At 43.9% G+C, this 15,498-nt stretch overlaps 1 protein-coding gene across 7 annotated transcripts in view; it reads left to right on the top strand.

Moving 5' to 3' along the window:
- Window positions 1-15,498, top strand: part of CELF2 (CUGBP Elav-like family member 2) — a 518,056-nt gene that overhangs the window by 146,401 nt on the left and 356,157 nt on the right. The window lies entirely within an intron of this gene.

Here is a 15,498-nt window from a genome sequence, read left to right as displayed (position 1 = left end):
AGTTCTAGTGTTATGAGAGATGGAGAACTTATCTCTAGCCACTTACTCTATTCCATGCATGATTTTACAAATTTCTATCACGTCACCACTTACTCACATTTTATCTAAAATAAAAAGTATTCTCTAAGGATGTAGCCCCACTGAGCTTGGCAAGTATTAACCACATAACACCACATAACACTGGTCCTGAGAGATCTGCATTGGCTCCCAGTAAGTTCCTGAGCACAATTCAAAGTGTTGGTGCTGGCCTTTAAAGGCCTAAATGGCCTTGGCCCAGTATACCTGAAGGAGTGTCTCCACCCCCATCGTTCTGCCTGGACACTGAGATCCAGCGCCAAAGGTCTTCTGGCGGTTCCCTCATTTCGAGAAGTGAGGTTACAGGGAAGCAGACAGAGGGCCTTCTCGGTAGTGGCGCCCACCCTGTGGAACACCCTCCTTTCAGATGTGAAGGAAATAAGCAGCTATCCTATCTTTAAAAGACATTTGAAGGCAGCCCTGTTTAGATATTTTTTTAATATTTAATACTTTACTGTTTTTAACATTTGATTGGGTGCTGCCCAGAGTGGCTGGGGAAACTCAGCCAGATGGGCGGGGTATAAATAACAAGTTATTATTATTATATTATTATTATTATTATTACTTGCAGTCCCTAATGCTAAAAACAAAACAAAAAACCACACATTTTTATCCTTAAAAAAGAAAGGAAGTCAAGGCCATTAGGGTGAAATCCAAACCCCCTTTGCCCCAAGATGGAGGGTGTTGGATTGAGCCTCCAGGCTGGTGTAATGATTTGCCTGGTCCCTCCCCCCCCCCTTCTGCTCCAGTTCAAGTAGCATACACAGCAGGACTACAGGTGTGATGGTGTTCCCACCTTTCTTTGGGGTAGTGGCCATGGTTTGGGTAGTGGCCATGGTTTGGACTGTGCCCTTAATTATATAATAACAAAGAACCATCAGTGGAGGACAAGGAAATGCAAGAAGGAAGATGATCTCAAAGGTTTATGGAAAATAGTGCATTGGCCCAACGTGTTTCAAGACATTACTTGAAATGCATTGGGCTAATAAATTATTCTCTGTGCACCACTAAGGTTTCTCCTTCATTGGTTCTCGTGTTTGGTTCCCTCCCATCTTTCTTTCCCTGGCTTTCATCTTAAGGAAATGTATGCCATGCTATATAGTCAACTGACTGTTTAGAATATTTCTTTAGGGCAAAAACATTTGTATTTGCATCATGATGCATTATTTATTGTAAGCTGCTTTGAGACTCCATAGGAAAATTGGGATTAAAAAAAATATTCAGAACTGTAACAGTCATAATCCTCTTCGAAATTTTCTTTAAAATATTAATTGACTTTGAGGATATTGCAATAGATCGTTGGGGAAGAGAGCTCTCTATCTGTGATTTGCATGTATGTAATGTTCAGTGTTCAAAATTCAGTGACTAAGTCTTTCTTTTCCTTTTTGCCTTCCATTCATTGAATGGACCCAGGGTGGGTAGCGATTATCTGGTGAATTACACTGAATTGGGAAAATGAAATCATAAAACAACCAGTAAGGGAGTAAGAAAACACCGGGACAAAATAGCAACTCCACCAGTGTCATGGGAAAGTAGTGTATCTTGACTGATAGAAATAAATAAATAAATAAATATTACAATGGTGGCTCAAAATGGGCCCCAGAAGGAAGGTCATCTGTAACCAGGGGGCCACCACAAAGAAGGCCCTCTCATGTGTTACCACCCCTCAAACCTCACGGGGCCTTCCCTGCTGATCTTAGTATCTAAGCAGGTTGATGTGGTTGAATGTTGATGTCAGGAGTCCAGTCCCTGGCTTGATAACACAGTGAGCGTATTTAAGTAAAAAGGATGCTTTATTGTCAAAACAAACAGATAACTCTGGACGGCTCTAACACATCCTCTTCTGAAGACTGCTTCCGGCGTGACCAGAAGCAACTGAACTTTGCTTCTTACGTCTTTTGTTTTGCTTCCTGTCTAACAGCCCTCCCCTTAACCTACTAGGAGGGATTGGCTCAGCTCCAATCTCTTCCCGTTCTGACAAACTGCTTCCTTCTCTGTTCGTGTCAGTTTGCACCTCTCGAGAACATGGGCTGGGTTCCGGCGAGCTCTCAGCCATCCCCTTATCAATCAGCATTTCAAGGGGCGGGGGAGTTGGCACTAGCCGATGCCCATCCTGCCTGGCAGTTAACCCTCTCTGTTCCTGACTGCTTTCTTCAGCTGGTTGCAAACCCTCTCTGGGAGCTGGCTCATTCAGGACAGTTGATAATCACAGACAAATTTTGTGATGGTCAGCAGTTACTGATGTCTCTGATTATTAGCAGTTATCACTGTCATTCATCTCTGTGTATCCATCCCATTTGGATGATCATCAGCACCCAGTTGTGACACGGGTGACCTGTGACTGTTGCTAGCAAGATATTCTTGAAATTCCGGGAAGTCAATGTGACACTTAAAGTCCACCTTTAAGGGTGAAGGCAGATGTGGTACTTAACATGATATCACAGATCTTCAGCCATGGTCCTTCTCTCTCCCAACATCACAACCTATGAGGCAGATGCATGTTTTATCAGCTCAAATGCTAGATCAGTTGCTCCTCCTACTGCAGTGGGTCGGGGGGGGGTACCTGCTTCCTGCTGTAATAAAAACCAGATGTGCATTTACCCATTTGCCTTTGGGAAGGGGGAACTGCAACATTTTCAAAACTACTCTGGGTGTATTTGAGTCAGCTGTTTCTTTATGTATAAATATAGTAGTTATGGCAGGTGGTGCCAACATAGTGCCTCTGGCTGCACATGGAGCTATAGAGACCTTCCTTGATGTCCACACAGTCTCCTCCCCACCCCTCCTCTGCTGAAAGTAGACTTGAAACAAGCGTTGAATTGTAGCCAACAGTAATAGGTTGCAGTGCCCATGGACCCAAAAAGATAAGCAACCCCCGTATTATGGTATAACAATGCAGTTAAGTTATTATGAAGGTATATTTAATTCTGATGTAATTGTATGGGGTGTGTACAGTTTTATTTTATTTTTTTATAATAATATTTATTAGGCATTTCCAATTATAACAATATAAAAAACAAAGCATCCCAATTTAGAATCTTATTTTCCATATCATCTTTCCAAGACTTCCCCTCCCCTCCCCCTCTTGCATTCCAATTCTTACAAATAAATTCAGCAATTTCTTATCCCAAATTTTAGACTTATTGTCATTATCCCAATTTTAAAAATATTTGCCCACCTCCTAAAATCGACTTAGTCCCTTCCACGCGTTCTCCCCTTTAATATACATAATAGATTAAAATATAATAAGATAAGATGTAGTTTTACAACCTTTGGATTCCAAATTTCCCTCCCCCTTTCCCCAGTTGCGTCCCCAATATTCCTCGAATCTGATGTCTTCCTGGAGCTCCCACATTTTTTTTAAACCATAGTCCTTTACCAGTCATTTTTAATTTTATATATCCAATCTTGGAAGGAGTCTATCTCAAAAAGGCCCATTTTTTCCATCCAGACTTTTATATACTTGGGAGTGAAAACTCCAATTTTACTTCTTTATACTTTTTCAAGTCTAGATGTTCCAAATGTTCCCGCTTCCAACTTTGTCCAGTTGTTAATTGTTCTTGTTGTTCTTGTTGATCTGTCTCCTCTTTTTCCCCTCCTTTTCTTTTCCTATTTTCCTGCACAGATGTTCCAATTCAAAAAGTCTCTAAATTCCTCTGCAAAGGCTCTGTTATTCAGGAACCAAACATGATGCCAAGTCCCTTCCATTCTTCAATAGATAAGTCTATTGTCTGCTTTACATGTATGAGCCTCTGTAGCCAAAATAGTGTTCCATTTCTGCAGTTTCCCAGGAGATAAAGAGTTCTGTTCAAATTCAATGCTGACAACTTGTAATATCCCTCAGCTCCTCTAGGTGGATTGCAATAACTCAGTTCCCTTCCAGATCACAACCAGCAATCATAGTAACTTAGTATTCCTTGTTTTAAACATTCTAAATCCAAATTATAACAAATGTAGCCGGTAAAGTCCTTGCAACAAAGTTCTTTTTTGTTCTTCTGCTTTGACAGCTCTTTGACAGCTGTCAAAACCTCTCCTTGTCTTCTCCGGGCGCTCTAACTAAAACGCTCCCAGGTTCCGTGGGGGGGGGGGGGTTGCTTTTTGATTCACTTCCACTATTCTCCTCCAGCACAGTCTTATAGTTTTCCATCGCGAAATTTAATAACTTTTTCAAAATAGGGTTGCGCTCGATCTTAGATGTTAAGTCCTTTGCTTTAGCTCCTCTACAACAGGGGGGGGGCTGACTTCCTTTTTACGCCCTCCCCGCTCGTTCCAAATTTTTTATAAATTTAGTCCTTTTTAATCCAAGTTCCAATTACTCACGGGTTATACTTTGAGTCCGAATTTCCAATGGAAGAAGTCAGCGCTCTCCGTCGAATGGCATGCGGCTTCGCTTGGCAGGGGAAGCGGAGTACTCAAAGCACCACCCCCCCCTGCCACCCGTTCCGTAGCCTTTAAAAAGGCTCTTTCGCGGGTCGGGGGGGGCTTAAAAGGTGCCAGCCGAGTCACCATGTCCATGGGTTTCAGCGCCCATGGTTTTTGAGGGTCCCCGCATCGCCGGCGCGGGAGGACCCAACCCCTGCCGAGCAGGCTCCCTCCGGAGCTCGGAGGGAGTCCGCCATTCGGCGATGGCACCAACCCGGAAGTCCTCCAGTTTTAGAAGTAAAAAGCCCTTCGGGGGCCACAATAGGAAAAGGTTTCTATGCAGCATCACAGTTGCTAGCCATTCAGTACTGTTCACTGTGGTTTGCTGCAAACCTTTCACTGTGGTTTGCCGCAAATTCTTTTTTTCTCCTCCAGAGCTCAGGCCGGGAAAGGAAAGAATATATTCATAGCAAGCTTGGTGAAGATGCTTCTATATTCATCCCACTGCTTAGCAAATGCTCAAGGTTTCAATACAGATATGATATACGCTACCCATAGTTCAGGGTAGGTCTGGATTGGGACAGGAAAGCATATAATTAAAATATTCAGGTGCCTTATACTCTGGCATACAAGGCTGCCTATTGTGAACACTGTTTCTGGTGTTTTTTTATTTTTAAGTGTACACCTTTTGAAGTGTATAGTGAGCCTTCGGAAAAAAGCAGATCAGAAATGGGGAGCGGGGGGGGGGAGAGGAATCTATGAATGCATAAAACAGCAGCTTTAATCTCGAGTGTGATTGACATCAAACAAAAGTGAGGAAAACTCCCTTTGTTCTCGGCCATAAAGGCTGTGTGTGTTTGTTTGTTCAGTGTGAATGAGTGCCCCCATGAAGTCCAAGGGAAGATTTTTAATGAAGTTGGCAGTCACCAAGTTGTCTCCTCCATGGAATAATTCCAACGACAGAGTCATCGAGTACAATTTAACTGAGGATGACATGAGAAATTTCTGCTTGGGAGAGAATGTGGCGTAGCAAGGAGGGGCATTATTACTCTACAAAATTGTGCACTCTTAAGGCACACATAGCAAGGAAGGGAGTTCATGTCCCCCAAAAAGCTTTTCTTTTGTGTTTGACCATGATGGGTTTAAATTTATGAGCTCTGGCAACTGATGTGGTTGCCAGTTATTAACCACATCTGTATCTAGCCCATCTTCCAAGAAACTCAGGGTGGAGCATTCATATGGTTTCAGTAAATGTGTGTTTCATGAGAGACAAATGAATGTGGGTAATAAATAGGGATGGGGGTGAAATTCTATTCAGTTCACATTTAAAGACAAGCTTACCTTACCCTCCCTTTCCGAAACGTCCTGCAGAGCAAACTACAGCCAGCTTTCAAACATTCGCACCTCTTTGAATTTTGCAATGTCACTCTCCAACCTAGTAATGTGTACAAAAATGCAAATAAAGTGTGCTTTAAAATACGTATATAAGTGAAAATAGCATATTGAAATGCATTATATCAGGGAATTTGCTTTGCAATAGTGAATATATTAGGAAAATAAATTCCCTTAAAAATGTGCATATTCTGAGAAATTCGCATTAGAATACTGGTGAAATTTCAAGAGGACTTTAAAAAATAATAATTCACAAACAGACATGGAAATGCAGGGAACTGAATATAAGATTGGGAGGGGAAATGAGAAATGGAGAGTACCAAAAAATTTCCTTCTGTAGTTATAGGCAATGTGTTGTATAATGGAGGGCACAACCACACTTTTCTTATTTCTTTAGGGGTATCCAGGCTGCAGCAGAAAAAAGAACAGAGGTTTGGGACACCTTAAAGAGTAGCAGATTTATTCTTTCCTTGCTGCTTGTTTTGATTTCAGTACGGGTGACATTTTTTGAATCATTTGCCTGTTAAGTTTGTCCTGTATATTCCTGCAGGTCTCCTCAACTTCATTTACATTCACCTTGTGCCGGCTATCTGTTATCCCATTGAAAATATTTTGTGAAATAGAAAAACATGGATGGCATGGATAATGAGAAGTCAAAAATCGCAGTATCCTGCTCATACCTTTCAAAATCTCTTGACACCCAAGCAGCAGAAACATCCGTGTGTCGCTTGGCATTGATATGCAAAACTCCACTGAGGGTGCCTAATAGTGATGGTGATCTCACTGCCTGCTGGGTGACTTTAAATTCACAAAGCAGGTTGACTTCTACTCATTCCTCCCCTATGTGTTTGGTTCTGTTTGAATGTGAGTGGAACTGATAAGGCAAGGGTGGCTAACCTGTGGCCCTCCAGATAGTGTTGGACTCTCAACTCCCATTAGTCTCAGAGAAGATAGCCTAGCAGTGGTCAGGGATGGGAGTTGTAGTCCAACAATATCTAGAGGGACACATGTTACCCAACCTTTGAAGGTGACCCCGAAACTACAACTAATCCAGAATGCAGCAGCTAGACTGGTGACTGGGAGTGGCCGCCAAGACCACATAACACCGGTCCTGAAAGACCTACATTGGCTCCCAGTATGTTTCCGAGCACAATTCAAAGTGTTGGTGCCAACCTTTAAAGCCCTAAACGGCCTCAGTCCAGTATACCTGAAGGAGCATCTCCACTCCCATCACTCAGACCACACACTGAGGTCAGCGCTGAGGGCCTTCTGGCAGTTCCTCACTGTGAGAAGCAAAGCTACAGGGAACCAGGCAGAGGGCCTTCTTGGTAGTGGCGCCTGCCCTGTGGAACGCCCTCCCGTTGGATGTCAAGGAGATAAACTACTATCTGACTTTTAGAAGACATCTGAAGGCAGCCCTGTTTAGCCCAGATTATATTATTATTATTATTATTATTATTATTATTATTATTATTATTATTATTAGGCTTAGCACTAAAAACCTACTCATCCATGCAGCAGCTCTGCCAGTCACAACCCTACATCCTTTTTGTGTCTTCTTATACTAAAATGCTCCTCATTCAACATGCTGCAGAGACATGGAGCATGTACTCCCAATGGACCCATTTGCTGGATGTACAGCCTGGCTTGCTTTACATGGTTGTGGTGGCCAGAGATCTCAAAAAAAGAAGAAGAGGGGAATAAATAACAACAACAACAACAATTTATACCCCTCCCATCTGGCTGGGTTTCCCCAGCCACTCTGGGCGGCTTCCAACAAAGTATTAAAATACAGTGGTCTGTTAAACATTAAAAGCTTCCCTAAACAGGGCTGCCTTCAGATGTCTTCTAAAAGTCTGGTAGTTCTTCTTCTCTTTGACATATTATGGGTGGGCATTCCACAGGGTGGGCACCACTACCGAGAAGGCCCTGGTTCCCTTTAACTTGGCTTCTCACAGTGAGGGAACCACCAGAACAATGGGGGTGGAGATGCTCCTTCAGGTATACTGGGCCGAGGCCATTTAGGGCTTTAAAGGTCAGCACCAACACTTTGAATTGTGCTCAGAAACATACTGGTTCCACTGCCAGAAATGCCTCTGAAGTTTCCAGCATCACGCTGCCAAAATTTGGTAGTTTTTATCCTTCCAAAAGTGTTGGTGGATTCAGGCCAGACGAAAGAAAGGACTTCTTCACACGGTGAATAATAACTAATCTGTGGAATTTCGTTCCCACAAGAGGTAGAGATGGCCACCAACATGGATGGCTTTAAATGAGGATGAGATAAATTCATGGAGGATATTACTATCAATGTCTGCGTTCTACCTCTGTTGTCAGAGGCAATATGCCTCTAAGTACCAGGTGCTGGGAACTGCAGGTTGGAAGAGAGGTGCTGCACTCAGTTCTTGTATGCAAACTTCTCAGAGGCATCTGCAGCAGCAGCACCAAAAGGCATCTCTCTCACCCACCCCAGTTTGTAGGCTTTGAGAGTGGGATTTCTAGCTATTTTGGTCCTATTTTCAAAGAGAACCACTGGTTTAGGGTCTGGACATTTCTTAAACTGAGGTTACAGCATGTGCAGGCAGGTGTTTGCTATGAGAGCTCAATATTCATAAATACCCTTTCAACGAAGAGGCCAAGGTAGAGGGACCCAGATACTTTAGCAGCTCACATTTTAAGCATCTTCTGAAAAGGGTTGAAATGTTCTTCCCAACAACCACATCCCCAACACCGAGTGCTGGTGCAAAAATGTATTTTCACTTGAAACGTCAGCCACTCCAGAGGATCCCAAAAGGCTGAGCAATGCCTGCCGTTCTATTTGATACCAAACTGATAGCCAAACGGAGCCCCAGTGAGCCATTAGAGTCTGGCCTGATGATTGACGTTCCAACTTAATGGTGTATACTGTATATGATGCTGAAATAGCATCTTGAGTGTGATTTTTTTTTTGTATATTTGGCTTCCTGCCAGACTTGTCTTTTCCAAATACGTGCAGCTGAAATGATTCTTTGTTCTAGCTCTTTGGCTTCCATGATTTAGGATTTGAGCTCTGCTATAGCTCTGCTTCTTTATCAAGTGAGAGAGAGACACAATGAGGGCCTTGCATATTATTCTGGCTGATGTCGGGGAGTTACAGAGCACAGTCTTTCAGATGACTTAGTTTAGCCCTTAAACAATGCATCTAGTTGTGATGATCATTATGTCAGGGACAAAAATGGCATCGGATGAGGGGTGGATGCTAGCCAAGTTTGGAACCATGGATGCGGTGCAACGTAGCCTCAGCCTTCGTGCAGCACAGAATGGCATAGGGGTGTGTGCCTTGGCCCCTTTGAGTGGCACACAATAAGAAGCCTCTGGATTGGCCAGACTTGATATGGATATTCAGAGCCCGGCTTCTTAGTCCTTATCTGCTGTTAGACACAACATCAGATTCAAACCAGAGAGGCAAGAGAGCACTAAGCAACTGTGTGACCGAAAGCCAATGGCCCTGGAAGGAGGAAGTGAGGTTCCCCCCCCAAGTGTTTTCTAGTCCTCTGTGTCTTCGTGTTCCCTTTGCTCCTGTTAGAACTAGATGGAGAAGATCCCACGTTCCAGGAAGGACTAAGGCATCTTGTCTTCTCCCTCCCTAGTTCCGTTTGCAAAACTTTCCCCCAAGAACAGCTCGGCACGTTTTCCTGGTGTGGCCTCAACCCCTGTCATAGCGGGGTGAGGGGGGGGTGGAGGTGCTGTTAACATGGTGGATACATTGGAATTCAATGAAATATACCAGGAAGTGAAGGGATCGATGAATGATGGCTGCCTGCGGCTGAACCATCAAGGTGTGATTTTCAAGAACAGTAAACATCAGAGATGTGGGGAGGTACACAGAAGAATACTTATTTTGCTGAGACCACTTAGGTTGCAATTGGTGGGGGAAAACATGGCCACCACAAACCATGGGAACTGGAGTGGGACCTGATCCTAAAGTTGCCTCCTATTCAAGGGCCTGAATTGTCTTATCCTTCCCAGCAAAGCAAGATCAGCCCAGGTTTGATTTCAGCTGATTTCAGCTGCCTCTAGGGATGGTGGAAGAAATTATAATCAGTTAACATTTAAAGTGTAACTTAACCTAATTCACACTTTAAAAACAACAACACCATGAACCGAAACACAGTCACCTTCCAAATCCAGACTTCTCTGAATTTTGCAATGTAGTTCTCCAGCTGCATAAAAAAGAAAAGGTAAAGGGACCCCTGACCATTAGGTCCAGTCGTGACCAACTCTGGGGTTGCGGCACTCATCTCGCTTTATTGGCCAAGGGATTTGGCGTACAGCTTCCGGGTCATGTGGCCAGCATGACTAAGCCGCTTCTGGCAAACCAGAGCAGCGCACAGAAACACCGTTTACCTTCCCATTTACCTTCCCTATTTATCTACTTGCACTTTGATGTGCTTTTGAGCAGCTAGGTTGGCAGGAGCTGGGACTGAGCAACGGGAGCTCACCCCGCCGTGGGGATTCGAACCGCTGACTTTCTGATCAGCAAGTCCTAGGCTCTGTGGTTTAACCACAGAGGAAATATGGGGAAATTGCTTTGCAAAAACGTGCACTTTAGAGACAACTGCATGCAAAATTTATATATTCGAGAAATTCTGAAGAATTGTCATAAGGACTTCTTTTAAAAAAAAAAATCACAAATTTGTAAAAATGTGGAGAGCTGAATCTTTTTGTGTTGAACCCCAAAATTAACGTATTTGCCCACGCCTATCTTTGTTAAAGTTAAAAAGTGATTAGAAGACTGGATGATAGATTTGTAGTTTTGAACAAACAGGGTGACAATATTGGGAGGGGAAATTTTACTCACAACAATGTACCGTATTGGCCCGAATATAAGTCACACCCGAATATAAGCCGCTTCCTTAAAATTCCACAGGCACTCACACCCGTTCTGTTTTGCCATATGTCTATTTCAGCAGCGATATTGTAAAAGCCCATTTTTGTAAGGTCACAAATTTAAGCCGCACTTTAACTTTTCAGAGTCGGAATTTGGGGGGGGGGGAAGGCGGCTTATATTCGGGCCAATATGGTACAAGGTTTGTTAACAGGCAACTGGGAATCTAAAGAAACCAGTAGTGCAGGTGGATTACTCTTATCTTCATCATCAACATCATCATCATTTACAGTGGTACCTCAGGTTACATACGCTTTAGGTTATAGACTCTGCTAACCCAGAAATAGTACCTCGGGTTAAGAACCTTGCTTCAGGATGAGAACAGAAATTGTGCAGCAGCGGCGCAGCGGCAGCTGGAGGCCCCATTAGCTAAAGTGGTGCTTCAGGATAAGAACAGTTTCAGGTTAAGAACGGACCTCCGGAATGAATTAAGTACTTAACCTGAAGTACCACTGTACTAAATCTGGGCAACAGAGAAAACTGTGGGACTCTGAATGCTGTCCTCTTACCCTTTGTCCTCCCTATCTTGATATCAGGTGCTGGGTGGGTTTTTACAAACGTGCCCTAAAACTAATAACGATTTATATCCAACTTATTGAGCAAACAGCAGAAGTATCTTTTTAACACCGTTAGCGAAAATAACCAATTTCGGGTTTGCATGCAAAGCTGCTCAGGCCAATTAGCGTGAAATTTAATTTGCATTAATCACCATGAGGTCAGCAAGAAATTAACTTGAGGTGTGTGTGGATTTCAAAGAGATGCTGTAAACGCACTGGGGGCAGATCTGTTTGTTGAGGGACTCGCATGTGTTCTGTCCCCATTAAGAACTTCCAGCCCACTGGATCAAGCCAACCTGAAGCCTGTGAGAACCTAGGAAGGTGGAGCAGAGCACAAAAGTACTCCTGAGGTTTGCAGCAGCTGATATTCAGGGACATATTTCCCCCAGCAGTGGGGGGAGACCATAGCCATTGTGGCCAGCAGCCATTGAGAGCCACATGCTTCATAAATTTGTCTAATCCTCCAAGCTAGCGGCCACCAATTGTCAGGGACTGGGCAGAGGAGGAATGGTGGAGACCATCTCACCAGCCTGACCTTTCCCTTCCAGAGAAGAAGAAGATAGTTCAGAGTAGCAACAGGGTTTTGAGGGAGGTCACAGCTCAGAGGAAGATGAGGGGAGAAGTTGGGAAATAATGGGAGAGAAGGAGCAGGCAGAGCTGGAGCAGTTGGCTGGCATGTTATCACTGTTATTCCAGGCCCACCATCTCCCAGAACCTGTCAAGCCTTGAAAGTAGGAGAGCAAAGGGACCTCAGTGCCACCCATAGAAGAGATGATGAATGAGAAAGTGGGAGAGAAGGGGAGGGGAGATTTACTCAGAGCAGCGCCATTATTCCAAGAGGCTTCATTTCTAAGCCTCTCTCTGTAAATATTGAATAAATATTGTATAAAATGCAGTTGGTGAGAACTTTCCCTTGCCTTGTCCATTCCTGGCAACCTGCCATAGGGTTTGGTTCCTCTGCCTGACACCAATGATCCTTGTGGGAAATCCACAGTTTCTAATGTTATGGGAGACTTTTCTCTATCATCTTAATTCATGCCATGTGTGATTTTTTACACATCTCTTATGTCACCTCTTATTCTTTTTTTTGCTGTAAACTATAAATTCCAAAATGCGGTAACCTTTCTTCCCCCGATCATTTTTTTTTGCTCCTTTTGGAACCTTTTTGAATTCTGCAATATCCTTTTCGAGGTGAGGTGGCCAGAAATGTACTCCAAATGTAGTTACACTGTAGATTTGCGTAAAGACATTATGAGATCAGCAGTTTTATTTTCAATTCCTTTCCTTGCATGGAATTTGAGCTATTTTGTGGTCACAGTGGAGGGACATCTTCATCAAGCTATTCCGCTACAGCCCCAAGGTCTCATTCCTGGTCACTCACCACCACTTCAGACCCCTGGAGCATTAATGTGAAATTCATAATTTATTGGCCCCTAGTGCTGTGGGTTAAACCACAGAACCTAGGACTTGCCGATCAGAAGGTCGGCAGTTCAAATCCCCGCGATGGGGTGAGCGCCTGTTGCTCAGTCCCTGCTCCTGCCAACCTAGCAGTTCGAAAGCATGTCAAAGTGCAAGTAGATAAATAGGTACCACTCCGGTGGGAAGGTAAATGGTGTTTCCGTGCGCTGCTCTGGTTTACCAGAAGCGGCTTAGTCATGCTGGCCCCATGACCCAGAAGCTGTACGCCAGCTCCCTCAGCCAGTAAAGCGAGATGAGCGCTGCAACCCCAGAGTCGGCCATGACTGGACCTAATGGTCAGGGGTCCCTTTACCTTTATGAGCATCACTTTACTCTTGTTTGTGTTTAATTGCATTTGCCATTTTACTGCCCAGTCACTCAGTTTGGAGATGCCCTTTTGGAACTCTTCTTAATCCATTTTTTAAAATGACCCTGAGCAGTTTAGTATGATCATCAAACTTGGCTACGTCCCTGTTCACCCCTAACTCTAGATCATTTATGAACACCTTAAAAAGCACAGGTCTCAATACCAATCCTTGGGGGGCTTCAGTGTCTACACTTCTTCATTCAGAGAACTGTCCATTCCACCCCCTCTTTGCTTCTTGCCGCAATTCCTGATCCACAAGATGATCTCTCCTCCTATTCCAAGACTGCCAAAGGAGTCTTTGGCGAGATACTTTGTTGAAAGCTTTTTGAAAGTCCGAATTCACCATTTTATCTGGCTTACCAATACCCTCTGGAGCACAAATTGTCATGAATTCACACTGAAAAGCACGCCTGAAGGGCCCCCCCAGACTAGTAAACCTCTGCCACGTTCCCCAAGTAAGAACAAAGCTGACGGAGGATTTTCCACTGTTGGGTTCACTGAACTCTCCCAACAGAAGTTCCATTGATTTTCCTAGTGAAACCCAAAGGGTCTTTAGTGAAGCAATTTTTTTCCTCTTTTCTGAAAGAGAACCATTGTGCCGATTGCTGGCAATGCTGATGGGCTTTTGCCCTGCTTTTGAACTGTGGAAGCTGTACCATTGCCAGGGCTTGGCAATGCTTTTCTTTAGATGTTCTAACAGGTTCTTCAGTGGGAAGAGTTGAGACCTGATCCCTGAGATTGTATGGAGATGGGAATGGCCCAACCAGATGGCCATTTCCCCCTGCCTTTACAAAGCCTCATCAAATACATTAATCAGGATCTGTCCATGGTAAGCAAAATTTAGATCAGCATTTGCAAGCTGGATGGAATAGAGGCATTTCTGTATTGCGCACTGCTTGTGGCAATACTGCTTGTGGCATGTGTGCACTATGCAGAGGTATGGATTTGAATGTGCATGATCCATGCAAATCCAGCATAAAAAGTGTGCTGCTGAATCAAAAACAAAGTTCTGCCTCCTCTATTTGTTATTTAGTTATTTCATAAAATTTATACACTACTTGATTGTTAAAAACCTCAAAGTAGGTCGCAAAAGTGCACTTGCTTCTGCTGCGCACAACTGGGTGCAGACCTTGCCTTCCAAAGCCCGCTCACCTCTTGACCCCATTCAAGAAGTTTCCATGAAGGCCTGCACCCTCAAAATTTTTTATTGTGGGGGCCCCATATCACTGTGCCTGTCATACACAGCAAGCGAGGGTAGCGCATAGGGGAGGAAAAGTTGGGAAATACAGTGGTACCTCGGGTTAAGTACTTAATTCGTTCCGGAGGTCCGTACTTAACCTGAAACTGTTTTTAACCTTAAGCACCACTTTAACTAATGGGGCCTCCTGCCTGCTGCCGCTCCGCCAGAGCACGATTTCTGTTCTCACCCTGAAGCAAAGTTCTTAACCTGAAGCACTATTTCTGGGTTAGCAGAGTCTGAAGCATATGTAACCTGAGGCACCACTGTACTGTGTGACTAGGAGTTCTTGCACTGGCTTCCATTAGTGTGCTTGGGTTTGTTTAATCTGGCCTGTGACTGTTGGGTTGTTGAGGGCAAGCCATGGAAATTAACATGTTAGCAAAGAGAAGTGAAAAATTGCCTAAGGTGGGCGAGGAGAGCATTTTCCAGGGAAAGCAAAATGATAGCTAGGGCTGGCTCATCTCTGCTAGGAGGGAGTCCTTGCTGCAATCTTTATTGTCAGTTAAAAGAGAGAGAGTGAGTAAGTTAGTATTTACCCAAATCGCAGTACAGTGGTACCTCAGGTTAAGTACTTAATTCGTTCCGGAGGTCTGTTCTTAACCTGAAACTGTTCTTAACCTGAAGCACCACTTTAGCTAATAGAGCCTCCCGCTGCCGCTGTGCTGCCGCCACACAATTTCCGTTCTCATCTTGAAGCAAAGTTCTTATCCTGAGGTCCTATTTCTGGGTTAGCGGAGTCTGTAACCTGAAGCGTCTGTAACCCGAGGTACCACTGTATAGAGTCACGTTGTGTTGAACTGATACAGAGGAGTACAGAGGGAGTGGCTTACTAGGGGTTAAAAGACAAAAAAGGCAAGCTTTTTTAAATAACAAAAAACCACTAAGCCCCTAAATGAAAACTTTCTTCTGGTTCCCTGCCCCTCCCTCCCTTGTTCTGGGGCTCATAGATTCCATAAAACCACTCAGCTTGGAATGTGTTGGGAATGAGGGGGAAGAGGACCTCATGCTGTGAGTCTCCAAAAGAACTTTCAGAATCCAGCCCCTCTGAGTTTGCAAAAGTTCTGTCTGTTTGGCATCGTTAAAATGCTTGTGAAACAACTGATGGTTTTTTGGGAGTATGCAA

Source organism: Podarcis melisellensis (assembly GCF_964234715.1).
Source record: "Podarcis melisellensis genome assembly, chromosome: 10".
Taxonomy (NCBI): Eukaryota; Metazoa; Chordata; class Lepidosauria; order Squamata; family Lacertidae; genus Podarcis; species Podarcis melisellensis.
The sequence above is the reverse complement of the archived record's forward strand: the minus strand, read 5'-3'. Positions and strand labels throughout refer to the sequence as shown.